The following is a 26,957-nucleotide window of genomic DNA, read 5'->3' on the forward strand; positions in this document are numbered from 1 at the left end:
ATCAATGGTCACAAGCAAGGTATCATATAGGTATCATATACTCTTGGAGGCATATCGATTACCAGCTGCTAGCCCTGATTTCAGTGGGAATATACTTGCCAGATGCACTACACTAGCATTACAATAAAGGTGCAATTCACAATAGCCCACATTATTATTTTAGATACATGAAAAGATTATCACTTAAAGTCAGGGGGGTGTCATTGTGTCTGAGAACCCTCATCAGTTTTTACGAGAGGTCTGAGACCCCCCCACTTGAATATATCCGGTGTCCAGCACTGCACGAATATGAAGCAGGTGCATCCGTTTGGCAAAGGCCTTTATTGCCTCATCGTTGTCATCAGCCAAAGTATCACACTTTTGCGGCAGCTCTGATCGGTCGAGACAGGATGACGTCATGGAGGTCTCCACCAATCGCAGAGCACCACCACAGTATGCGCGAATGCGTGGCTTATATGGCCATATGGCAATCAATGACTGTTTACTAATCAATTAATGGCTAACTGCAAATAAATGACTTATTATTTATTTCATTACTAATTACACATTAATGCCTAATTCATTCATAATTACTAATTAATGCCACACACCTGGTAAAATCAACCACACAACAGTAAATGTAGAACAACTGCAAAGATACAAGGAGCGCGATCTTGTCACTGCGCTGCCAAGCAGAATGCACTGAATAAATGCACTTGCAGAATGTGAAAGAGTAGTCGCTCGCTTTACTTGTAGCAGCACTCATCGCTACATGCGCAACAGTCGCGTAGCAGAATGCAGCACTCAGGCATTTGCCTTTCATCATGTTAGTCGCCAAAGTGTCCTCGAATTTTATTCTTTTCAGTGAAAATCAGAGAATGCTTATGATTGTCAGAAAATTTTGCAGCAAGTTTTTGTAAGAATTATTACTTAATTTTAGTAAGAATTAGAATTTTCTAAAACCTGTGATGAAGAAAACAAAAGTTAGTCCTTTACACAGAGGCTGGAACTAATTAAGGTATTTTCACATGCCATCTCTTCGGTTTTGCTGGTTCGCACTGTGTTTTGGTACTAGCTGAGCAAATTGTCAATATGCTCACGCAATATTATTCAGATGATGTACTTGTCACCAGAAAAACCAAGCTGGTAGCTCTTACAATATTTTTGCTAATTTTAATTGCGTTCACTTGAAGTGTAAAAATTATAGCATATATATTTTTACTTAGTTGATTTTACATTTAACGTGCAATTAAGATTGTACTTTCTATATAAAGTGCTTTAAAGAAATATTGCATATGTTACAAGAGCTGACACTTTGTTGTTTCACTATAAGCTGCTTTACATCACAGATCATCGATCATGCTGGCAGAGTGCAGGGATCACTTTTTCAGGTGCATGTCATAAAATGATCACAAAAACCTCCTTAATATATATATATATAATTTCTCCCATTTAAATAGAAACATGTGCAAAGACCGCCAGCCCTTTCTCTCACCCTCTTAGTTCCTCCTCAACAATTGCGCTCAAATTTCTAGAGCCTCTCTGATAGAACCAGACTTTAAGCACTGAAAGTAAGTCATTCATTTCAAAATTACTTTTACTAAAGTGACTCACTGCTGTTTCTATACTTCATACTATGTACTCCCGGTACGATGCCAAGAAAACAGTAATGACATGCAGCAAGCCTGTCCCACAGTGATGGATAAGCAAAAAAAGACAGAATTGAGTAGAACTACATGTTCAAGGCCTCAGACCTGCCCTGTGTTTCCGGATCACAACCATTCTCTAAGCAGAAGGTATACATGTAAGGCGTTGAGGGTCCATCGAAGTGACAGATGGTGCAAAATGGTAGAAGGTCAAAACTAGTTGAAAGTGTGCAGTAGCACTCACTGTTGCATACTGGCTATAGGCACAGTGGCGCCTGGTTACACTTGCCATCACGGGCAAAAAAGGGGTTTTGGGGAAGAGACAGGCGGAAATGTTCACGGCGTGTTTGACCACGATTGTTTTTGTTGCCATTGTCTTATATTTTTAATAGCCTGTTCTGTAGGAAAAGGGGAGGGAATAGTCTTACTGGATAGAATTTGGCAGGAAGATGAAAGAATGTGCTCTAGTGTTTGGAGAGGTTTTGTTCACAAGCTTTACTTAGTTAATATACAGATGAAATCCAGACAGTAATTAATGAGAAGGAATTTGCTCTGCGGAAGTAATGGTAATGTCATTACTTTTTGGGAGCAGTATTTAGCAATTTCATTATATTTTTAAGGCTTAGCAAGTAATTGGTAATGTAATTTAATTGCTTTTCAACAGTAACTTTGCCAAGTGTGCTGCCAATTTACCCCAGGATAAAAGACACCAAGTGTCTATTAGGAATGAAATAGATTAAGACATGCCAGCTGGACTTGTGAATGTAATCAGGTAGCTCAAATGGTTTCTCTACTTCTGATTGGCACTTACTTCGGAATATTCAATTGGAAGGCCCTTTTGAACATTCAATAAAAAAATGTTACAACTTAAACTGCTGTGTAGTTTGCATAATTTCTATAACCACATAAGTTGTGATTAAACGAAGTAACTCTGACTCCTGAAGATCTGCCACTGAATGCAAGAGGAGGGTCCAATGTGCGAGGTTAAGCCCCAACAGAGAAAAGATCGTGTCAACTCTTCAGGTATATATAGTGTTCCTATGGTCTATGTGTCATATGAATGCATGCTTGCCTGTCGCCCGCTTGGAGCTGCCATTTCAGGTCAGTGCCAGCAAAATAAGCATTAAAACTGGAAGCCTTAGCTGAACTGCCTAACTGGAATGTTCAATTTATTCAAACTGGTGCTTCGAGTCTGTGCCAAAAGCATATTTAGAAATTTTGCAACTGCAAACCTCAATTGAAAATCATTTTTTTTTCTTGACTGGGCCAGTGTCTCGATGAAAAACATACCATACTGCCCATATCGCAACTTTCACATAATAACAAGTCAAAAGACGATGCCACTGCACTGACTTGAACAAATCTCTGAAAGATGGAAACTATAGAAGTATGGGCGGGGAGGCTCCACGAAAACTGCTGAGTTAATTCAGATACAGGGCACACTCAGTACAACTGCACCTTCCAAAAACAGGAGTTTGCATTATGTACCGTTTTTTCTGACTTACAGATTGATCAGCCACACTGCCGAGCCATAATGCAAATCCAGTTCGCGGTCATACATATATAGTTTCATATAAGTACCAAAGGCAACCAAAGCAACCTCGAATATTCACCAGCTGTAGCTGCCTACAGTTTCTTTCTGACAAGCGATATTAACCGGCCATACAGCCTGTATTTCCTGTCTCTATCAGATACATTAAACACTGAATTATTAATTGCGAACGCGTAGCCGTGCTGATTGCAAAAAGGAATTCGGAGGTAAATAAATGCAGTGCCATAACGTACAGCCTTAGAGCTATGGAACAGAACACTGCACCAACTGCGTATTTGAAGGCGGAATACCTTCGGCAGAACAACGAGATAAGCAGCCCACGGGGAGCCTAATTCCCTTGCGTCGAATGAAGCGCACAATGCACAGCCGAACCCGAAGCCCAGAGCTAAGCTAGAAATTGCACTACACGAGAAAAACTTCGTCTGCAACTGTACGTCACAATCAAGCGCGTCCAAACTCCGTGCTTGATTGTAGCAACCAAGCGCGGATTTCTCAAATCCTCCTTGCTAATCCAGAGATTAGCAAGGAGATTAGCGAGGAGATTAGCGAGGAGGATTTGATATATGAGTACGCGAAACGCTTCGACTGAAATAGGCATGGAAATAAGCCATGAGTACAAATGCGCGACCAACGCGCCAACGCCGCCGATACCTACATAAGTTAAAATGATTAATAAAATGAACAATAACTTATTTTAAGCCACAATTTTAAGTTATAAATTAGTATTATAAATGTTTCACTTGCTGTTGCGCACATTTTTTCTTTTGCTTAGTTTATGATGACGTAGGGTGACGTATTTTGTGCGTGGCAGCAGCGTTTTACTGGTGCCACGGTGCGTGTCACCAGTCTCCGCCTTGTTCTTCTACCATGCCAGAACTCCAAAGAACTAGAAAGTAAACATAATATTCGCGCTCAGGAATGAATGCAGTTTTTGTTTCTTGCGTAAGAAAAAACGTGTCGCATTTTTAATAATTTTTTAACTTGTTTCTAACGTCCTCTCTCCTCTCTCGGCCATTTATTATCCGCTGCGTAGTTGCCCAAAGCTCAGATATGGCTCAGACCAAAGCTTTTTTCATCCGCGGAATGAGTGCGTCATCGGCCCCGGTTCAACGTTCATCGTTGCGTGCTGCGTACAGAGTGGGTTATCTGTAACAAACAGTCAGTATTTCATTCTGCTGGTTGTGGTAGAGCCTTACAGCAAGGCGAAGACTGTCTGTGCTCGATGAGAAACTGATTGCCGCTGCATGTGCGCATTTCCGGACGATGGGACAATGCTCCGTTCGTGTAATACCGTAATATTCCGTTCGTGTAATATGTAATACGTTATTACAGTGGTTATCACCTTACCGATAGCAAACTTGCACGTAGCATCACATAATGTGTGAAACGTCGATCATAAATCCCAAATTGAGCAAGCGCCGACCACGCGAACGCCGAAACGAAAAAGCACAGCCACGGCCGCTGCGCGCAGCTCTCCGCCCGGACGCGCCTCCGTCTGGCGGATGCGCCCTCGAGAGGACGGGCGCAGCGCCCAAATAGTGACCGTACAGCGGCCTTTAACGCACGCAAGCAATGAAGGTGCGCACGCAGATGCAGTGTCTCATGCACAGCAACAAACGCAAAATAATGCTTGACACTTGTGCTCAGCTACTTAAGTGATCAATTACGGAAATTATGGAAAATCGCGAAAACAAAAATCACCGATGCACGAATGCACAGCACTAACATGTGTTGGGACAAAACTTCGCATACATAAAAAGCAAATGCCATCTCAAAATACACTGATCAAGCACAAGAAAGTTGCTGAAATCATAATTAAAAATAAACATTATTACATCACAGCTAAAAGTTTCTTTGAGGCCTAAAAACGGCTACATGTTAGTGAAGGGCAAAGGGAAAAAGTGGACGCCTCTTTATGGACCCGCGTTAACAGTGGAGCGAAACCTTGCCTCGTTTCAGAAAAATGACAAAAATAGTGATTAGACTTACCTGACTCAAAATAATTGTAGGCCTCAAGTGCCTTGTAGTTCTCAATGTTTTCTGGGGTGAACTGGCTTGGCGAATACAGGAGGCACACCACAAGGTTAGTCATTTGAAAGGGCGGGCAAAGCCGTTTTCCATCGTCGCCTTTCTTCCACTGGCATTCCAGTATGCTGTATGGATCGGGCAGTTGAGAACCGTAGACGACCAGTTTCTGTACGTACCTTGCTTTTTCTGTCACTCAATCCATCGATATAATCGCCCATCGTAATGCGCAGTTTCCACGTGCTGCTGACAACGACCGCAAAACGAATCTGCCAGCTCGCTTGCAGCTGCCCGACGGACAGGTTAAAAACACAACACTACTTCCTAAGTAAGTGCTTAAGCGCCCCGGATATATAAAAATGCCGCGACACATTCACAAAACAAGCTATAACGTTCGCGAGCGCGATTTCCTTCGAACTACAGCGTCACTTGTTGCCGTAGCCTGTGTATGATGCTGCTGATGCTGATGCGGCCATTCCCCTTTGGGCTGTCTGCTCTTTTTGCCTACACCCCGGTCGCTGCCGACCACAGCGCCACCTTTGTTTACAAACATGACGCTTGTCTATACCAGTCTGTATAATAAAGCTAAACCAAGCGCTTAACCACAAGCGTAGCCATGCAGCCGTTGCTTTCGCAGTTCAACTAGGGTTAACCTGACCTAAATCACAGCCCACTTTTTTTTTGTACATTCATTTCTACTTACAGTTTTACTCTTTGTATATGTGCTCGGCTGTAAATATATGCCCTACTGTTATCACCTTCAAGTACGTCTCCTGGTCTTCTCCAGGCCGAACTGCATGAGAGAAAGGGTTTAAGAAGCTTTAGAAAAGGAACGAAGATATAAATTCTAATTCTGCTGGATGGAAAAAAAAACGAAGACGAGTGGGGAGCTAACGAAGTATTTTTACAGACAAACACACATTCTTACAAGCAGTGCGGCGCAGTCTTTCAGATGACAATCCTACGATCCACTCCGGCCCTCTCATCTCCCGCAGCCTTCCAGTGCGGCGCATCACCGAAAAAGTACAGCACACCGGAAACCGTCTCTAAAGCGATTGAGATGCCCTCGATCAACTCGCCGTCGGTGACGAAACATGCACTTGGTTTCTTGCGTTTTCACTCTGAAAGTAAGCAATAACTTCTTGTGGTCAGGTCCCAACCAAAGATCGTGCAGGACTTGCTCACGGGCGCAGCGTGTGTTCTGGTTGCGGTAGTGCTATTTGAATGCGGTGTTGGTCCCCCATTCGGTTTCCACTGCCAAGGTCTCGTCGCTCGCTTGAGGCTGGCTGGAAGCTTCTGGTTGCGCTTGGATTGGCCGAGCAGCCATGTGCTGGCGGGTAGTGGGTGTGGGCTGCTTTGACTCAGAGAAGCTTGAGAAAATGGGGACCTGAGAGTCACCTTCGAGAGCATCACGTGTGGTTGCGACAGTGGCAAAAGGTCGTGGGCGATCAGGACAGGTTGAAATGTGTTCGTCAAATACGTCGGACTGCACGAAATGACTTGCTGAATACAAACAAGGAAGTTTTTCCGGCTTGCTTCGACGGCACTTTGACATGTGGATCGAAAGCCTACTGTGTTTAACCCTGTGGCGTGGGTTTAGGGGACAGTTGACTATTTTATCCTCCATAGGACTGTACGTAAAAGTGCACTATTCAATATCGATGACACGTACCAGTATGGTGACGACTGCACACGCCGGCAGGAAGTCGCGTTCAGGATTTTCCTCGTCGTTTTCGGGTTTTCGCATTTTCGTTCACACGATTTGATGCGTTCGAGACCTGCAACAAAATACGCCTGAATTGTTCAGAGGCTCACAAATAAAGAGATTTTGTGTCATGGTGAGATATTAATTTCTTGCAGGCGTACCTTACTGGTAAAACACACTTTAAATAATTTACGTTTTTTGCATTGGCCGAGGCTGGAGTCACGCTCGTGGCAGCAGCCGACCCCACACCCGTTTAACCTACTGCCACGCACGGAAATTCGTCACACTCAAGTGACCCGTGCATGATGACGTCAATGGATGTGCGTTTCCGTTTAAAATGGCGCTCTGCAAGTGCTCTGTACTACGGTACTACAGTGGTGGTACTAAGACCGTCCCCACGTGGCGCCAAGCAGCAGTAGGCTCCCGCCGGCACGCCTGATGAATCTGGGAGTGGATTACCGCGTCGTTTGTTCTTCGCCGGTAAGTGCGGGATTGCTTGGTTTCTGACTGTAGCACGGAATACTGGAGCGTAGCATTTTTGGGAGCTTAGAGGCGCCAGCCTGCCGCCACGTGGCTTAAGCCGCGATGGTAGGCCACTCCAGGGGCCCGATCCTCGACATTCGCCTTTTCGGCCATGTTGTGACGTACCCGTGACGTGAAAATTGGGGCGGCGCTAAAACGCGTGTAAACAGAAATTGATGACGAAATTTAAAAAACAAGGAAAAAAGTTACAAAAAATAACGCCGTCGTCTGCTACTTGGCGCCGATTACAAAAATGCCAACGCTGCGATGCCAGCTGAAGGGTCGGTGCGAACAGTGTTTACGCTGCATACATGCGTCGCGCGGCAGGGCAAGGCTGAGGGGATAGTGAGATACTTACGTATACGTTGCGGCTGTACTGTACTATTATAGTAACGGTAGTTGCGACCACAGTGCATCATAGTACACACGCTGTCGGACGTCCAGCAGCAGCTAGGCTGAGCGAACGGCGGTACTCGACGCAAACCCCACAAACAGCCGGTCGTCAGGTGTGAGCGATGCCTCACTTGAGATGCCTGCATGTGGCTAGCTGTGCGTGTTTCATTTATGGACTTAGTCGCGCAGAGAAATCGGCGAGTATCAGGATTAAAGAATTTGTTCACGAATACTGAGAATTGGAAGCGCCCAACAGATTTTCGGGCTGCAGTTGCCTCTAGAGAAGAGACGCACCTGTCCGACGACAACGCTGGCCTTCTCAGGGTATCACTGCCGTTGGAAACTGCCTGCGGCAGCCCACCGTTTCCATCGTGTTAGCAAGTCTGCTACGGGTATACGTGTCGGCTTCAGTGGCGTAGCGTGCGGATATCGGCCCGGTGGAGCGGCGTAGTGAAAACACGCATAGTGGAGAGCTCGATTAGGCCATATATCTGGCGATCTTAGCATGCGCTGACATCGGACCACCTTTAGCGTGTTAATTCCATCGAAATGCGATCGTCGTAGCTGGGCTACGCACATATTGCGGGTCAGAGAGCCGAGCGTCTATAATCATTACTGAGTCATCGCGGCGGGGACGTTTTCACGCAGCCGCAAAAATAAGCAGATAAGATTTTCTGGCAGCAATGAAAATGCAATAAAAAGCGTATCCAGATGCCCACTGGCAGCAACAGGTTAGCTTTCACGCTGATGGCATTTAATGTGTCCTGAATTAGACATAGCACGCTGTATGCACATTTCACCGCATGCAGAGTGTCACTGTGTTGTGGCAGATGTATTAATTACCTCTTTAAAATAAAAAAAATAAAAAAAACTGTCAGTATTATTCTGCTTGGTTTCTGAGCATGTTGCATAAAAACACTTTATAAAAGTAGCAACGCTGCTCGTCTGATGCAGGTGCACATCACACCACAATGTCCCAAGAGAAACAAAATTTGTCAGGTACAGCCTATCTTTGCTACTGTTTACCAGTTTTGCACTTGCAATAGCATCCGGCACTTTCTTTCAGTGCAGCAAGATTCCTCAGAGGAGAGAAGGGTGATGAGGTCGGCTAGAGAAATGCCTTCACATATACTATTTGACGATCAGGAAGTGAAGGAACAGACATGAAGAGTGAATATGATATATGATGCCTAATTACAATGAGCTAGATGCAGTATGGAAACCATTTTCTTGAAGCAATTGTCAATTGAATGTAGCATTCATGCACACATTAACCAGTGCACATGCTACACAAAACCCGAACCTGTCTCTGAGTGAAGCAAGGGAGCGAAAACAAGCGTGACTTTAAGGACACCGTAAGTAAAAAGTAACAGCAACAAAAAAGAAAAACAGAAGCATGCACGGGGACAATATTAGACAAAAAGAGGCATGAATTGCAAGGCTGATGTGGCCTGCAGCACATCAGGGTGGTGTTCTGGATTTTTTGGCAAAGGTTCATTAATGCCAGGTGATAATACTGTATGATTTGTATTGGCTTTGCCATCCCCTGTGTGCTCTTCCAGCAATGCATAATGTCCAACGTGCAACTGCCTAACATCCACTCTCTACACTCTGACTCAAAAACATGCTCAAATGAACCTCACCTGAATACAGGCATAAATATGGGAATAAAGCATGAAATTTACTTTTTCGACATTCTGATTGCATATCATTGGAAAACTAAACATGATTTAAATGAGCGTATGATTTGCAGCTAGTGTGTCTTGTATGCATGGTTTTTCCAACAGGTTGCAGTATAGCTTCTGTCCTTTATTTTGGTAAAACATGCACACTTTAAGAGACCTGCTACTCACGTAACACATTCCCTGTAGCTTCAACAGCTCGTCGTTGACTAACAATTGGTGTATCATTTGCTTTCGGAACTTTTTGGCATTTTTTTTTTACATGCACCTGACATGAAGCCTTGCTTATAAGAAAACTGAAAATTACAATATACAAAACAATACAAAATTTATTTACAGCACTCCACACTCTACAATACACAGCCTAAAAAATGAAAGGCTGTCACACATTCAAGTAATTACAGTATTGTACTTGTACAGCTCATCGCCATATCTGAAAGGTGGCACGGCCTTGGAGACCAAAGAAGAGAAATTAGTTATACAAAGCAAGGGAACACAAGATAGGGTCAAAAACCCATTCTCCAAGTGTTTGGCCCAAGATAACCCCAGCACCAGCAAAGCAAGCACCCACTGTTTTACAAAGAGTACCCAACACCACTGAGGATTGGTCCCCAAATGCTCAAACCACTAGGCTGCAACTACAGTCAAGGGATGCTATGCGTTCCGCAGTATTAGCAGTATCAAAGATTATGGAACTCAATGTTATTTAAATGGTAGTCGGCACTTTGGACAGAGCAAGTATTCCGATTCTGTTATGGACAGGGCAAAGGTAGTTATAGTGTGTGTAAGAATGATTTTACCTGTGCATAAATGCCTGCCACACCTAGAATGTTCCCTTTATGCAGTCTACCAAAAAGCAGAAATGTTTGTCTCAGGAAGACAAGCCTTAAGCATTATTTCAGCAAGTCACTCAATGTGACGGCTATCAGGCAAACCAGCACAGCACTTGAAAACTTCATGCTCTAAAAACAATTGTGGGGACACGCAAGCTCAGCATTTACCGCTATGACACAACAGCTTTTATGGCTCCTGTCTGCAGACTCTCATTCGTGTGAATCGACTTTGCTACTGCTAATACCTAGTATTTATTCTATGATACATATCAGTAGCGTATACCTGTAAGTTATCCAATTATGTGGAAGACCAGTTGTCTAGATACCTATAAAGCCCACTCTAACCAAGCTGTACGGATGCGTTTCCATGGCCTAAGAGTTGCCTGTCTTATTATCCAAAGATCCTGCAAGGTTTATCACCTCACACATTCATCTCAAAGGTGAAGCCAGAGACATCACATTGAGTACTCGGCCATGTCACCTGTCTGAAATGTGCCCAAGATTTTCCCCTCACAACGTCACATTTTGTGCAGAAAAGAGGCTTTAACGTTGCTGCATCAAAAAAAAAGCAAGAAGCCAATAGCTGAACATCTACGCTACATTAGGCTCTGCTGGCTCGCAAGACATTTGACCACGGTGCCAACAGCCAAGTTATAGATGCAGCTGTGGCAGAGGCTGTACCACAGAAACAACAGACGAATGTGGTCAAGATAAAATGAAATCGCTTTGTTCACAAATTCTTCAATACATCATGAAAAAGAATGGCTCACTTATGGATAGTATGACGTCTACTGTGTTCAATAGGATTGTACCTTCAGGAAGTTATCTTTTGAATGCAATCTTAAGAATATATTGTGGTGTTCAATTTAGGCTGTACACATAGCAGACGTGCAAAATATGGAACACATTCTGAGGGTTAAATGCAGAGAGGATTGCTGAAGCTGATATAATAGGAAAGCATAGGGATACTAGATAACGTAGAAAACAAATGTGACAATAGGATAGGTGTAAGTGAAACTAGTGCAGCTGTCACTTATGAGAGCAAAAAGTTATACAACTCAGTGCTAGCACAATGGTACAAAATGTTGAAAAGTGATGATGAAACCCAAGTTTCCTTGAAAGTGCTTCTACATAAATGAAATGAAAGTGATTGGCATAAAATTTATGCCCCTTCCTTAAAATTCTCAATTTAAAGCTCACAAAGAACAATGAAGATAAGGCTACAAAAGCAACTAACAGAAAAAAAATAATGAAGCAGTTATACACAGCTGCAATCATTCGATAAACATCTCGAGTGATGAAGCCATGCTTCAGTGGCTTAGAGCATGAATATGAGAGCTTTACCAACCCTCTTTTAACATATGTGAGTGCCGGAGGGCATGTGGCAGCAGCAAGAATGTGTCAAGAAGCAACTGGCCCAGATAGCAGCCTCATAATAGGGGTATGGAAGGTCTACACACAACGCTATCATGGAGGGAGATATTTTATGGAACAAGATATGTAGCAATGCACAAAAGGAGCAAAGCATTTTGTAGAGCTGCAGTCAAAAATTTATGAAGGACAATCTTATCAAAAAGTTTTTATTTCATTCCTGCGCTTGTGCATCATTATTGTGACTATGTGTTATATAGTGAAACATGAAATGCCAAGCAATTTATCTCATACACAAATGAATGCATTCTTTCCCCTGCAAAGCCACCTTCAAGAACTTTTTCCAGTGGGTGCACATGCACATCAATATCACCTAGTTACAAAACAGAGAAGTCAATAGTTGCCTTTGTGAAAAAACTGAATATAAAAATGTCCATTGATAGCCGAGCCACACAAATGATGCAGAGGTTAAACAGGTTATCTGGGATCTTGATTAACATCACTACAAAGCATCAGTAATTGCAGTGCAAAATGAAACTGGCAAATTTTGCAAAAGTGGAATATAAAATTGCCAACATGGGTTGACAAGTTGGCGGGGGCCTCATTTTCCGTGCATACAACAATGAAAGACAATGACCACCAAATAGATGCACAAATTATCCTTGGGAAAACTAGTTGATTGCTGTTCATCTACATTCAGCATATGAAGGAAGCAATAGAAAACAAGCATAAAGGCAACCAAATACAAAGAAGCACAGCTCGCTTCACTCTGCAGTTTGTGGAAAAACACAGTGGGCACCTCACGTTTCACCCTAGTAGCACACAAGATAGGTGTAACGAAATGGACTCTGCTATGGTAAACGACTGCAGACACATCCACCAGGGTGCATGTATGTCAAATATTCTCACTGAAGTAGTACATCGCAGACTGCCTGCTTGCCACAAACACCAAAGTGAACTATTGGTGCACGCACGTCCTACTCAGAATGGCACTTCTGGAGGTAGAAGGAGAACGTTTTTGTACCTTCCTGTGTTTCATTGACATGAAGCACTTAATAAAATGCACACTGAGTTTAAGCAGAACACAAAAAAGCAAAGTATACTACAAAGAATGACAGGTTTCAGCAAGGGCCACAGCATTTGTAGAAGAATACACTCAGTATGTCTACAGATGGTAGACAAAAAATTATAGCACCAAGGAAAGGTTTGGTTTGTGGGGTTTAACGTCCCAAAGCGACTCAGGCTATGAGAGACGCCATAGTGGAGGGCTCCGGAAATTTCAACCACCTGGGGTTCTTTAACGTACACTAACATCGCACAGCACACGGGCGCCTTGCTTTTCGCCTCCATCGAAAAGCAGCCGCCGCCCGCGTTTTTGGGAACAGTAGTCGAGCACCGTAACCACTGCGCCACCCCAAAGCTGAACTTGGTTCTTGCACATGCTATCAACAAAATGTACACCAAAGAGATGGTTATATCCCAAAACCACAGAAAAAATTAAGACTTGGACGGCTTTTCAGCAGTATGCTATCGAACATGAAGCAGTAAGAATGTGCACATTGATCACTTGTGGCATATATCAAAATCATGACAGCGAGTGAAAATCTCAAGTGCAGGTGATCAAGTTGTTCCAGTCCGATTAATTATAAATGTTGCATGTCCTCATCCTTGTACTTGACGATGTTCCTGCTGCGATTACCATTTGCAGGTGGCGTCAATGTCATGTGATCTGCACACACTACAAGCTGTAACGATCTTCAAAAAGAGCTGTCCATCTGCATAGCACTTCACATCTGATGTGGCCGTCCAGGGACAAGGCGTGGCCTCCCAGATTATACAAGCCTAGCAGAGAGGTTAATGATGTTGAATATGGCCCCAGGACTTCTCACCACATGATGACTCAGATCGGAAGTGCTGCAATGGCTGCACAAGGTCCACACGATCACCTGCAAATGTTTAGTGCCTAAATTATATGCAAATAAAGTATCAAACACGCATGGCACAGGAACATTCAAAATCATCAATGCTGCAAGCTAAGCTGCGGTAAAGTGTAATCTATGAATGCAAGAAATGGTCAGTGCAATACCTAAGTGAACCATTTCCGTAACAGGTAAAGACGGGTTGGTGGCGGAAATTGTAGTGCGAAGGTTAACTTTTTCTATTTTGCAACTAAAGGAACGACTTATATCAGGCGATTTCACATGTCTTTCCTTTCTCGGTCGTCGAAACCATTAGCCAAGAAATCTTGACAACTACGAGCACACTCAGTTTTTTTTTTTTTTTTTTCGCGGCATGCGTCCTGTAAGTATTCCTTTAATCTTCAGTCATTTCCCGCCTGTGTACAACTTGAATGCGAATGACGCTGTATGAACAGTCACCTTTGCAGGTTTTCCTATTGCGCTTACCTCTGTGATGCTCGACGTGCTGCAGCATTTCCAGCAGATTGACTGCGTTGCCTTGCTGGTCGACACCCATCGAGAAGCCCGACACATTCCAGGAGCTCGTTGCTCGGCCGAACGAATACATTTCGTGCCATCCTACATCAGAGGCATTCACCACTGCCGATTCCACCCGAAACACCAGTAGCTCAACAGTTCAACACTCCGAGCGCAGGGCAATTCTCGCCTCGGAGCTTGCAAAGCCGCCACACTACACTCCTCAGATCTGACTGTACTGACGAGCTATCTTTCAAGACAAAATGACAGCATTGCTGTGCTGCAGCAAATCCTCGATCACTACTTGCAGACGACAAACGGCACGAAGACCACTCGTAAGCGTACCTCTCTCCATGGCCGCCGCCATTGCTGGGTTATTATAACCGCGCAGACCAATAATTTCTTACCATGGGAAGAAAGGGTTTGAAATAAGAAAGCAGTTAGCGCCGTCACGCGGCCGCACGCTTCTGCCCCCATTAGAGATTGTCTCAAACGTCCTTTATTTCATACGCGCTCATAATTTGCCTTTCTATTCCGTTTAAAAAGCCATACAAGGTGTATATAAAGTTATCCTTTTACTTTTAATAACAAGCTAAGAAACTACGGTAGGCTAACGGCTGCATAAATCAGCTTGCCTGTCGCCATAGTCTCATTAGTATAGTGAACTAGAATACTTTCTAGTGGCGCGAACGACGGCGCTCGGGCACGCCGCTTTTCATTGACACCGCCAGATGGCGCCACTGCAACATCTTCTAGTTGACTTTTCAATGCTTTCTTGCAATAGTGCGACATAGTACCAATGCTTTTGTGCGCCTATTCAGTAAAAGTGGTGATTTTTTTCCCTATGCTGACGTATGTGGACCTCCACCCATATTAGAAGGCGTTTCATTCGATATTATTCGGGTTTTCGCCGTTGCACTAGGGTGAAAGCGCTCTTATTTCGCTAGCGTCTGCTACAGCTCATGCGGGACGAGTTATCACGCACTGTATCATTACAGCACATTAATTTGTACGGGACAGGCATTTTTCTGAGCCTTGCAGAGCCCGCTTTATTACAGAGCCAACTCAGCTGCCAGCAGCAGACTGGTAGCAGAGTGGCCAGGCATCGTGCGCACGCACGGATTCTCGCATCTCTCCAACCACGCCGCAGTAACTTTCCTTTAGCCAATAATGATGATTATATTACACTGCACTATTTGCTATCCACTGGTAACCAGGAATGCTCATTTTAGCGTGATATCTGCTTAGCGTTAGGAAATTTGCCAACTGGTAAAGTGAGGAGCAGCTTCAGGCTGTTACATTTGTTGTTGTTGTTTTTTTTTTTTTTACAAAGTGGTCATGAAAAAAAAAAAATCCTACGCTTTGAAACGAATCAGCCGGCGATATTCTGTGGCGCCACCATTATTCTCTGTTCACAGCAACAATATCTGTTATAAATCACCGCTGTAAGCCAGGTGTTAAAATCCTTTCATCATCTCATATGCATAACATATATGCCAAAAATACATACATGAGGAGGGCAGAGCAGTTTTGTTTAGGTACTTCACAAGGCCTCTCCACTGCTGTTTTATTTTATTTGAGTGCATGGAACAAAAGCCATCAACAATGAGTTGTTTTGTGAAATTATTGACTACACAAACAGTCCATCCATCTGCTCATCTTCAGGTGCTTTGAAGCTTGACATTGCGCTGGTTAATGCATTTTGTGAAAAAGTGCATGCGGGTAGTTAAGCAGTGATTTCAGCCGCACCAATTTGACAGTGGTCAGAGCCCCCAATTTAGCAGGTTTGCTTGGCCAGTAGCATACTGAGTACAAGCTGTCTGCTTGAATTTAGACTGAAGCACGTTCTCAAGGTCAGCCACAAACTGATATCACTTGAAGGGTACAAAAGGCCTCTGTTGTCCTTAAAATTAGTAAAATTAGTCAAGTTTTATACATGTGACTTATCTTTTTCTTTCCAAAAAAAGATTAAAGCCTTTCTCACAGTTAGTTTGAGGTAGGATAGAGAGACCACAATTGTATACAGCTGCCAGCCAACTGGCTCACCCCAGGCAATTTTTTTATTTTGAAGTTAAGTAATTAGTAATTATTTTTAATTACGAACTATAGCCTTTAGACAATAACTGGGTTTGCAGAATTCGAGAGCGCCTTCTAGAACCTCCATTTCATTTATTTCCGATAGAGAAAGCCTCATCGTTTTTCCAAGCTCTAAAGAAAGCCCGCGAAATACAAAAATTATCAGCCTGTACTGAGACTGGGCTGTTGAGTCACGGCCGCCACTAATTTCTGTCACTGAAACCATGCACGGTTGAGAGCACCACAATATCGTAGTGCATAAATGCGTCAGTCACGTGATATATATATTTTTTTTTTATTATTTCGCGGGCTTTCTAAAGAGGTGGGAAAACTATGCACGTGAGGTTTTCTTTATCGGGAATAAATGAAATGGGGGTTTCAGAAGGTCCTCCCCAACTTAGCAAATCACATTTATTTGAACGCAATACTTAGTAAATTAGAATTGCAAAATGAAAAATTGCCTGCACCATTTTTTTTATCGATATTTATTATCTTAGGGCATCAGTAGGGTATGATATGAAGGATGAATAAATGATTAAATAAATGCACCAGCCAAGGACATACTATGACTACGCGGAATTGAATTTAATTTAATATCAGCTGTCTGCTTTATTGAGCCAGTAGTAGTATTCCAGATCACGCAAACAGTCGAAGCTTCCTTCCCCGAAGTCTTCTTTTTGTTCAGACCTGGTGCGCCAGGTGGCTGTCGGCAAGTGGTTTCTTTGGCCCATCTCAAATGGTTTATTTTTAACCCTTGGCTGAAGTTAGCTTGGACACGTGGTATAAAATATGTCGGCTATCGTTTGGTGCCACAGGCTTAATAGCAAGAATCTGTACATGAGCACAACTCTCTGCAACATCAATATTGCCCACGTCCAGCCTTGGCTTTACGGGTTTGACGGTAATATATGCCGGACAACCCGGCAAGAGTGTATATGCACCACATCAGGTGCCAGTGATGGCTTTTCGCGCGGTATATCCTCATTTCTGCCGTTGATCATATATGTGCAGGATGAGATGCGGCTCGAAATGATGCTCACACACTGTCGACGTTTCTGTGAGAGGCTTTTCCTGCCTTCACAAGCTTCGTTTCCACTTTCTGCGATGTTTGTTGTCCCTCGGAGCAGCAAACAAAGGTGACTAAAGCACCCGGATAGCCGAGCTTCGGCATCTCGGAGCAAAACAGTGCGAGTTGGTCTTTTTCCTGGCCATTTCGAACTGCACATCGTGCTTTTGAAGAGCTGAGATGTCTTAGTTGCTGTGATGAAAGACAGAACTGAAAGTTCGAGGGCAAAATTGCAAAAATGTGCAGACTGCACGGCGCGCCAAGCCTTGACTTCCTTTTGCGGACGCGCACGCGGTACTAGTAAACGTAACTGCAGCGCCACCAGCGGCGGTCAATGGCGACCGGCGTGCAAGAGGCGCCCATTTTCCTTCCGTTCGCGCCACTAGAAAGTATTCTAGTTCACTATACTCATTAGCATAATTCGGGCACCTCGCCACTCGGCGAAATTATGGCGGCCAAACGTCAGCATTTTCGGTAATGGCGGCTCATCAGTTACGTCATGACGCGTCAATTTGACGTAACCTAAATATGCTTGCGTATCACGTGTTTCACGTGACATAGCTCCAGCCAATCAAATTTGAGCATCCGCTCCTTCCCAGTATGCCATTATTTTCATCACATTGGTTAATCGAGCGTAAGTGTTCTCCAAACCACCATCAATAACTTTGCTTCCACTCCAAAATCATTCGTATTTGTCATCCAGGCAACAAGGATAGCTCCGGTTGAAATCATTGATTGATTGATTGATTAAAACTTTAATTTCCACCGATTTAGGAGGCCCCCTACTCCCCGCTCCTGGCACGCAGGCCTGAGGAACGGGGGCTGGAACCTCCGCGACTAAGGACTGGCGAATATACATTGGTTATTCGCGGCCTCAGCCGCCAGGCGGACGGCTTTCTGCTGGTCAGCGGGGACGTCGCTTCGCAGCAGGGTTACCCAGGCTTCTCTACTTTTAATGTTGTCCCTAGCGCCCGGAGACTTAGGGCATTCCCAAATTATATGGTCGAGGGTCCCCCTCGCTTCGCAGGCTTTACATTTATCGTTTTTTCTCTCCTCTATCTGGGTTTGAAACAACCAGACAGGGTTCGGGAAATTTCCGGCTTGTAATCGCCGCCAGGCTATGGCCTCTTTATTATTTAAGCTAGGATCCGGTGGCGGCATCAGACGTCTTCCTAATCTATAATTTTCGATTATTTCTTTATAGGTTTGCAAACGTTCGTCCATCGCCTGGCAGTCGGGCGGCTCCGCGTTTGCCCGGAAGTAGAGATCTCGGGCTAAATCATGGGCCGCCTCGTTGCCGGGGACGGACGTGTGTGCTGGGACCCAAATTAGGGTGATTTTGCGATCAATTTTAGTTGCAGCTTTTAGAATTCGGGCGGCTTCTTGTGAGACCCTGCCTTTTCCGATATTCCAGAGAGCAGTTTTACTGTCGCTAAAGATCAATCTAGCCTTCGTTCCGACGCAAGCGAGCGCTATTGCGACCTCTTCAGCCGTGTCTATGTTTCTACTTCGGATGGTGGCGGAGACGACTGGTGCGCCGCTACCATCGACTACCGCGGCGACTGCCGCCCCTGATAGGCCGCTTGCAGCGTCTACGTAGGCAACTTCTTTTACTCTGAATTCTTTTGCACTTTTAACCAGTGCTTCTGCTCTCTTCTCCCGTCTCTCCTTGTGGTATTCTGGGTGCATGTTGCGGGGGAGAGGACGGACAATGATGTTCTCGCGACATTGTGGTGGTAGGAAAACCTTGTCGGCTGTGCCCCTATCTATTTTTCGACCCACCCATTCTAAGATGGTTCGACCCGTGCTCGACCTACTTAATCTTTCATGTTGGGCGATTCTTACCGCTTCAGCAAGTTCCGTCCAGCTATTATGCACTCCCATTTCTATCAGGCGTTCCGTAGAAGAGGAGATGGGTAGACCCAGCGCCCTCTTGACGCAACGCCTGATGAGTGCGTCTATCTTTTCTTTTTCATTGGTCCTGATGTTGAGGAACGGTGTGGCATAGCATATTCGACTTATTATGTACGCCTGCATCAGTCTCAAGAGGCTTCTCTCTTTGAGGCCTCTGCCTTTGAATGCAATCCTCCTAAATATTCCTGTTACCTGCGTCGCGTAGGTAGTGAGTTTTTTTATCGTTCCGTCATTATACCCGTCCTCTTGAATAAAAAGTCCGAGGATTCTGATTTGCTGGACTCTTGGTACGGTTTTGCCGTCGACCTTTATTTCTACGTTAAAGTCGCCCTTACACCTCATTGATTTTGGATTATATATGAAAAGTTCGGATTTTTGCGGAGAGCACGAAAGACCCCTCTCGGCCGCGTAGGACACAATGGTGTCCGCCGCCGCCTGTAGGCGTTCCTCTATGCTGCCATCGCTGCCGTTGTTCATCCAGAGATTAACGTCGTCCGCGTAAATGCTGAACTTCAGGTCTTTTATGACTTTAAGGGCAGCAGGAAGGCCTCTCATCACCACGTTAAAAAGGAAGGGGGAGAGCACCGAGCCTTGCGGAGTTCCTTTACTTCCCAGGTGGACAGTGGGGGATTCTAGGTCCTGAAACTTTAGTTTCAACGTCCTGTTTGTCAGGAAATCCATTACGTAATTATATGTCCTCTCGCCGACTCCTAATTCCTGTAGTCCCGCGAGAATTGCCTGGTGTTTTACGTTGTCAAATGCTTTTGTTAGATCTAGTGCTAGAATTACCTTCGCGTCTCTGGATTTCGAGTCAATTATGTCATGTTGTAATCGGAGCATTACATCCTGTGTGCACAGGCCCGGTCGGAACCCGACCATCTCATGCGGCCACAGGTCGTTTTTCTCCATGAAATTAGTTAGCCTTGTTTGGATTACGCGTTCCATAAGCTTTCCAATGCATGAGGTTAGAGAAATAGGTCTGAGGTTTTCCAATTTCGGGGGCTTGCCAGGTTTTGGAATTAGCACAACGTTTGCAGTTTTCCACTGCTGGGGAAGACGACCGCTACTCCATACTTCTTGCATGTAGTTGGTGAGTGCCGTTATGGAAGCGTCGTCTAGGTTTCGTAGCATTTTATTTGTTATTCCATCGGGGCCGGGAGCTGATCGCGTCTACGGCTACGTCATTTTGACGTAACCGCTAAAAGTGCTTGCCTCAACTGGTGGTTTCGCGCCACAAGTTTGAAGCACGTGACTCTTTTCAGAGCCAATCAGAAAGACAATATGGCGCCGCCAGGGGAAGGCGAATATCGAGGATCGGGCCCCAGGCTGCGGCCTTTTACCTTCTACTCACGCGTTGGTTGGTTGGTTCATAGGAAAGGCGCAGTATCTGCAGGCCCCGAATAAACGTTTTACCAATCCAATATCTGTCACACTTGCTCGGTGGACACCTGAACCGCGCCTTAAGGGAAGGAAGGAAGGTGGGAGTGAAAGTGGAAAGAGGGGAGCCGTAGTGGAGGGCTACGGAGTAATTTAGACCACTTGGGGATCTTTAACGTGCGCTGACATCGCACAGCACACGGACGCCACTTCGTTTCGCCTCCATCGAAACGCAGCCGCCGTGGTCGGGTTCGAACACGGGAACTCCGGCACAGTAGTCAGGCGTCTTACCACTGCACCACCCCGGCGGGGCACGCACGCGTGCCGAAGGGTGTTTTGAACACCGACCTATGCAAGGACCTAGTGAAGAGGTTTACGAACCATGAGTTAGGTGGTGTGCAGGATTTTGGTGCAGGTCGTTTTGAAGTTCACTTCAAAACACGGGCAGCGGTAGATTGCTTTTTAGCTGAACCCGTTGTCCGCACGAAAGGTCATAATATTCCGTTTGAGTATAGAGGGGTGCGTACCAAAACAGTGTGCGTGTACTGCTTCGAGCTTGATCAGCCCGAAGTTCTCCTGACCAGAGAACTGGAGGCCTATGGTAAGGTTGTAGGGAGAGTGATAGAGCATGTGCCTGGGTTCCCCGATGTTCCATCAGGAAATGTCAGGGTCCGTATGAAAACGACCAAGGAGCTGCCTCTTGAGAATCGGCGAAAAGGCAGTGCAGTGTGAGTACGACGGTGTGGTGCGTGTGTGCCGCAAGTGCGGCGGCGGGGGACATCTGTCCGCAGCATGCACGACGCCGCAGTGCTCGCGGTGCGCTAAGTTTGGGCACGAGACGTGCAACGCAGCCTGTCCCAAATGCGGCGGTGACCACCGGTATGCCGACTGCACTAAGCGGACGTACTCGACGGTGGCAGCGATCCCGGAGGAGCCAGAGGCACCTCCGGAGAATGTATCTTCCCCAGGTCTATCGTCCAAGGTCGTCATCACCCACGTGGAGGCAGGCCAGGACGAGGGAGACTTCGTAGCAGCCGCCGTGCCGGGTGGCGCCGAAGAGGCTTCGCACCACGCGGAGGCTGAAAGCGGCGCTCGCGCCGACACGCCTGAGGCTTGCCTGGCGCTCTCTCCCTCGAGACCGGCCGTGGCCTGAGGTCCCCGCTGGCGCGGGCGCCAGCAGTGGAGAGGGCACAGCTGCTCCTCCCCCTCCTCCTGCGGAGCCACGTGACCACGTGGGCATGCCGTCATGCCGGATGGAGAGCGACGGGCACCGGAGGAACCGGTTGCCTCAGCGGGAGTAGGAGTAAGGGAGAAGGAAACTACCTCTCCGCTGAGAAGCAACGCTACCCTCGAGTAAACAACGTGACGTCACGGAACGCACGTGCGGCGACTGCAGCGCTCCGATGCAGCGGCGATGGGCAAAATCGGTCGTTTTTCTCGGCCGCCGCCGTACTGAATGCAGAGGCGCGCGTTTGTGTCTCGATTATAGTGAACTAGAATAGTCTCGATTATTTCTTACACCGTGGTCTCGACCAAGGCCCATTCCTTGTCTCGACTAGCCTGCAATGCGTTCCTGTGTGTTCCAAACCGATGGAGCTTTCTAAGTACGCGATGTTATTGCCTGAAATCGCTCGCCGGCGGTATGTTGAAAAGTTAGTAGTTGACGGGGATCAATGCCCCGACCCCTTCGTTTTGAAGGACTGAAAAAATGACCCCAAATTGTGGTAAAATGTTCGTTTTAGTGACATATGCGTGTAAGTACCTTGTTCAGACGCCCGGCCGTAGCTGCACCACGGATAGCTTGAAGTCCTACGCTTGTTGAAGGCTTACGTTCTTGCAGCGGAAGGGCATGTGCGCCAATTTTTCAATGCCGACGCTGGCTTAAAGTCCTGCTTTTTAAAAGCTAAAGCGTTGCCGTCGCACAGGACCACCGGTGAGCTATATGAAGCTTGCTTTTGCATGAGGAAGGAACCGCGCAGGCAGCCCACTGCACAGGCGTGGCCAGGTAAGCTGTGCTCGGTGTGACGTCGAGCAATAGCGTTTTAACAGGTTACTTTGATAGGCAGGAATATGAATGCATGCGGCAGATTGGAAGTGCATTACACGCAAATCGTCCCGCCAGAATAAATCCTTCACGCGTGAAATCAGCCTGCGATACGCAGAGCATAGGATCTCGCATGTTTTGATCGTGTTATACGGTTTTCGACGTCGCTGGTTCGATCCCGGCCGCGGTTGCAGCGGCGGCCACTTATCGATGGGGCCAAAGTTGAAAGTGTGCTCTTGTGTCGTGCAGTGTCAGGCCTTAGGTGGCGAAAATGCTCCGGATCCATGCTATGCGACGTGCCTCAAAACCCATATGCCGTCTGAGCGCTTCAGACCCTGCCTATCTGGCCTTTACGCTTGCAAGTCTAGCCTTTGCACTTGTAAGTCGTACATATGCTACCAGTTTGCTACAGTTTTATTACCCTCTACCGTCCCTATGCACGCTGAACGTTTTCTAGAGGTTCTGGCACTTTAATTGCTGCAATAGTTCGATTGGTAATCTACAAGTTTCAAAGTGTGTGCGCTCTTGTAATGCTTCACATTTAACAGTAGTAGGTTAGGAGAAACTTGCACGCATGTGGCTTACATTTACTCTTCAAAGTGAAAATGCTCGTTTCATCTGGACTCACTCGGTCTACTACGTACTTCACAGCTTTGTGAGGGGAACAACAAGTTCCGGGAAAGTGTACGTAACATTTTTTTATTCCCTCTAACTACTTGAACTTCATTACCTCAGTTTTAGCTTAAACTCTCTGACAACATACCTTACTAGTTGTTACTTGCCATTGAGATGAGCTGCATATATATGAGCCCAACAGAGGTTGAGTTGAGCACCCTTTTTGAGGAAACATGAACAAATGTTAACGAAGAAGCTAAAGAATGAGTTACGGCTTGCCTTCTCAAAGCCCCTCATTCTATGGATACAAAACAACCTGAAGTCAAACAGTTTTATGTATATCACCAGATAGTGTAATAAGTCCAGTGAATGATAAACTAGCTGAACTCTAAAGCAATTCAGCATGGGCAAGTTCCGCAGATCCGGTTTGTAGGAGTTGGCTTCCATTTATCTCGGTGTAGTGCGTGCACACACACTTTCAGGAGATTTTCGTCCCGTGGAAAAAGAAAAAAAGCGTATAACAGAGCCTTTTTTGGCGCGGTTGGTGCATCCCACTGCACAGCAGCTCGTAGGCATTACGATTCAGGGTCGAGGCAAAGGTCCCAATGCCCGCAATGAAGAGTTTTATTGCTCGCGTAGCGAATCTCTATGCGATCGCATGCATTCAGGCGACTGTTTTGCCCATCGGCGTCTGCGGCGCAAACCGGAAACGTCACCACCGTGACGTCACTCGCATCGTGTGACATACCCGAGGAGAGGTCTATCCGCCGCATCCCATCCTATTCTACTATTCTTGAGCGCTGTACTTGCACTAGTACACTTTACTTGCACATTACGGAAAATGCATGACTGCATTGCCTCTACTTTCTGCTTCCCTTGAAAGTCCTACCGCAAGTGGAAACCAGTATTGCCATTATACTGCATGGAAGAGAGCCAAAAGAAGTTTCCCTATGGCTCAGTGACGCCAAGCATGTTCTCTGGTGAGATACAAGGTGCGATGTATTTGCTATGTGCACAAGACGCATCTTGCAGAGACTTTGCCTACTCTGTCATCCTCTCCTGCTATGAACAAGAAGGAAAAACCCATGCTTAACAGCAGCGGTCTGCCCATACGACCGCGTCAAGGTCTTTATTCAAATGTCCTAGTTGAACACTATATTGCGTGTCTGAAGTAGGAGCAAACTGTGCCATATATTTGAACTGCTTACTTTGCATTACTTCTAAGTTATGGACAAGGCGTAGTACATAAGTTGAGGCAGAGATTTCATCTGTTGATTGCTAGACTTGTAAAAAATGTCAGTCTTGCACCTAAAACAAACATTCTCTTGTTCAAGATTTTCTCATGAGCTAGTCTCTTGTACATGTGAAGGAGAAACTACGTTTACCGCGCATTCATCTCCTGGAGTGTGTCTCCGTTTCCTTCCAGTTTTCAAGCAGTGATCTTTGGCCAAACATGATTTTACATTGCTGTTTCGGCATGATCCAGGGTCTTTATTTTGGGCATTTTGCTGTGACAGTCGGTGAATAGTTTGGCTTCAGTCGCTCGTTAACTGCAGCTTGCAAGTGTTGTATTAAGAAATACCTTGGTAACGAGTGATTTTTTACTGCGCATAAAAAGTTTCCAGGCTTTTGTCATTCTCGGGACATGTCGTCATGCTGAAACAACAGATTGTCCTGATGGCTATGACCCTCACAGATTCTGTTCTCAATGAAAGGTAGAATTTTCAAAAAGTTGCATAGAAAAGTAGTCAGTAGAGAGTATTGCTATAAAATTTCTACTTAAAAAGGCCAGCATTGGCAAGCTTCAGAAGCTGAAAAAACAAAAAGATTCTTGTTGTAATATTCAGTTGGCTAAAAATGTCATGACATGTAATTGGGGCCGTACTGTTCTGTAGTGCTCCAAACAAAGGTGGCTGTGCGATCGGCAGCGACATGGGGTGTCGGCAAATACACAGCATGCCTACACTGCGCCAAGCGACGCTGCCTTCTAAACCAGTTCGCGCGTGCGAATATTCTGAAGCGTAAGCTTTGCTTGTGCGTAGAAATGGTTTGGTTTATGCCTGGAGAGTAGTTCAGCAATTTATCAGCTGATTACTGCTGGAACTACCCGTCAAAGAGCTGCATTGGCTTCCTTCACCATGGCCTCAACAGCGCGTGGCTACGGTGGACGCCTGCGACTGATTAAGTAAAATGAAAACGAGAAAGCGCAACGTATAAGAAAAACTAACAGTCAATACTGTTCAACTCCTGGGCCTATTGCTAGTGCATGAAAGGAGGATTACAATATGAATGACTGGAAGTGTGTTTTTCATATGACGACTCCTTTGATGGGCTTTCTACTGCTCCATGTACCCACTCTAAAGAACAATCGCTACCGGCAACTATAGGGAACTAGAAATCATATTTCTAGCTCGCTGTACCTGCAACTTAAGTGACAGAATTTCGTTGTTTGTAACATGCACCTATCGTGCACTGCCAACCAGTTTTATACTGGTCGATAAAAAAAAAAACATTTCACGTCTGTTTCATCGTATAGAGGCTTAAAGGTCATTCACAGGTTAATATATACATGAAGGCTTTAAGAATTCTCTCATTTTGTTCTCTTCGTCCTATAGGAGAGGTGCATGAGCGCAGATGCAACATTCTCCATGATTGCTTTCAGCCAAATTTAAGCGATCTGCTGATCTTTCTTTTTAATACACTTGGAATATTTTTATTCAAATGCGCGTCATCTTACACTGCTCATTTTGCACCCCTCATAACCAAATCTACTCTGGGACATTAAACTCGTACCAGCTACCCTCCTATATATACATACCATACTTAGAGGTCCTACTCAATCAGAGCTAGGTTGTACATGGATATTTAATTCGTTCGTCAGGTTCCTAATGACCTCCAAAAGAAAATTTAATGATCTGAGAAATAACGCTGCATGACTTTGCCAGGATTCTAACGATGTTTACTCGCTTTCTAGGACCAGTGATGAAGATTCACTCGTTGTAACTCGCGAAAGTGAAAAAAGAAAAGCTGCATTCATAAGTCCGGGCCTGTTTTGACAATATCGCGCTGGACTGACCACTCAAGGTAACTACAGTTACCTTCGCAGCGGCTTTTGTGTCCATTTCTGTACTAACATATACACAGGCAGTACTGCAGGTGAATGGGATGTCACAGCGCGGCTTTCCTGCCTTCGATTAAGATCATATGCACACGGTCAAAATTTCTTATGCCTTGATAGTATATACAACAAAACATGCACAAGTTACAGGCGTTTGCTATTGCACTCTTCGTATTGCGGCCGAAAAGCAACCACAAAAATTAAGTTGCAAACTAACTGATCAAGTTCCAATGCAGAAGTGCAACGCACGTTAGCTGCGAAGGCAATCTCACCGAAGGGCCTACAATTGTCGCTCTCAACGCCGCTGCCCTTCGCTCTCATCTCTATCCGACAGCAAGAAACATGTGAAAACAGGTGCCATTTTCTTTTTTGTGCCTCATGGCGTACCCAACCGCACCACAGCTTGCAGGAATATCACGAATTATGCTCGAAAACACAGCAAGCGCCGCGCATCCGATGCAGACTGCTCGGGCTTTTGCCTACACCCCGAAAGTCACTGCTATCGCCAGCGCCGCCACACCTCCACTGACGTCACAGGCTGACACTTGCCTATACAGAACCTTCAAACAAGACCTCTGGTGCCCTGCAGATCAGCTTGATTATG

General features: G+C 45.4%; 1 protein-coding gene across 1 annotated transcript in view; it reads right to left on the minus strand.

Moving 5' to 3' along the window:
* LOC146184560 (tudor domain-containing protein 1-like) overlaps positions 1-5,694 on the minus strand; it is a 279,793-nt gene extending 274,099 nt beyond the window's left edge. Inside the window, exon 1 of the mRNA XM_084609423.1 lies at positions 5,167-5,694. The gene's annotated coding sequence lies outside the window, so the exon portion shown is untranslated. The remainder of the gene's footprint in view (positions 1-5,166) is intronic.
* Positions 5,695-26,957: the final 21,263 nt, after the last annotated feature.

This window comes from Amblyomma maculatum, chromosome 7, assembly GCF_055883805.1.
Source record: "Amblyomma maculatum isolate TAMU_Amacu chromosome 7, ASM5588380v1, whole genome shotgun sequence".
In the NCBI taxonomy this organism is placed as follows: Eukaryota; Metazoa; Arthropoda; class Arachnida; order Ixodida; family Ixodidae; genus Amblyomma; species Amblyomma maculatum.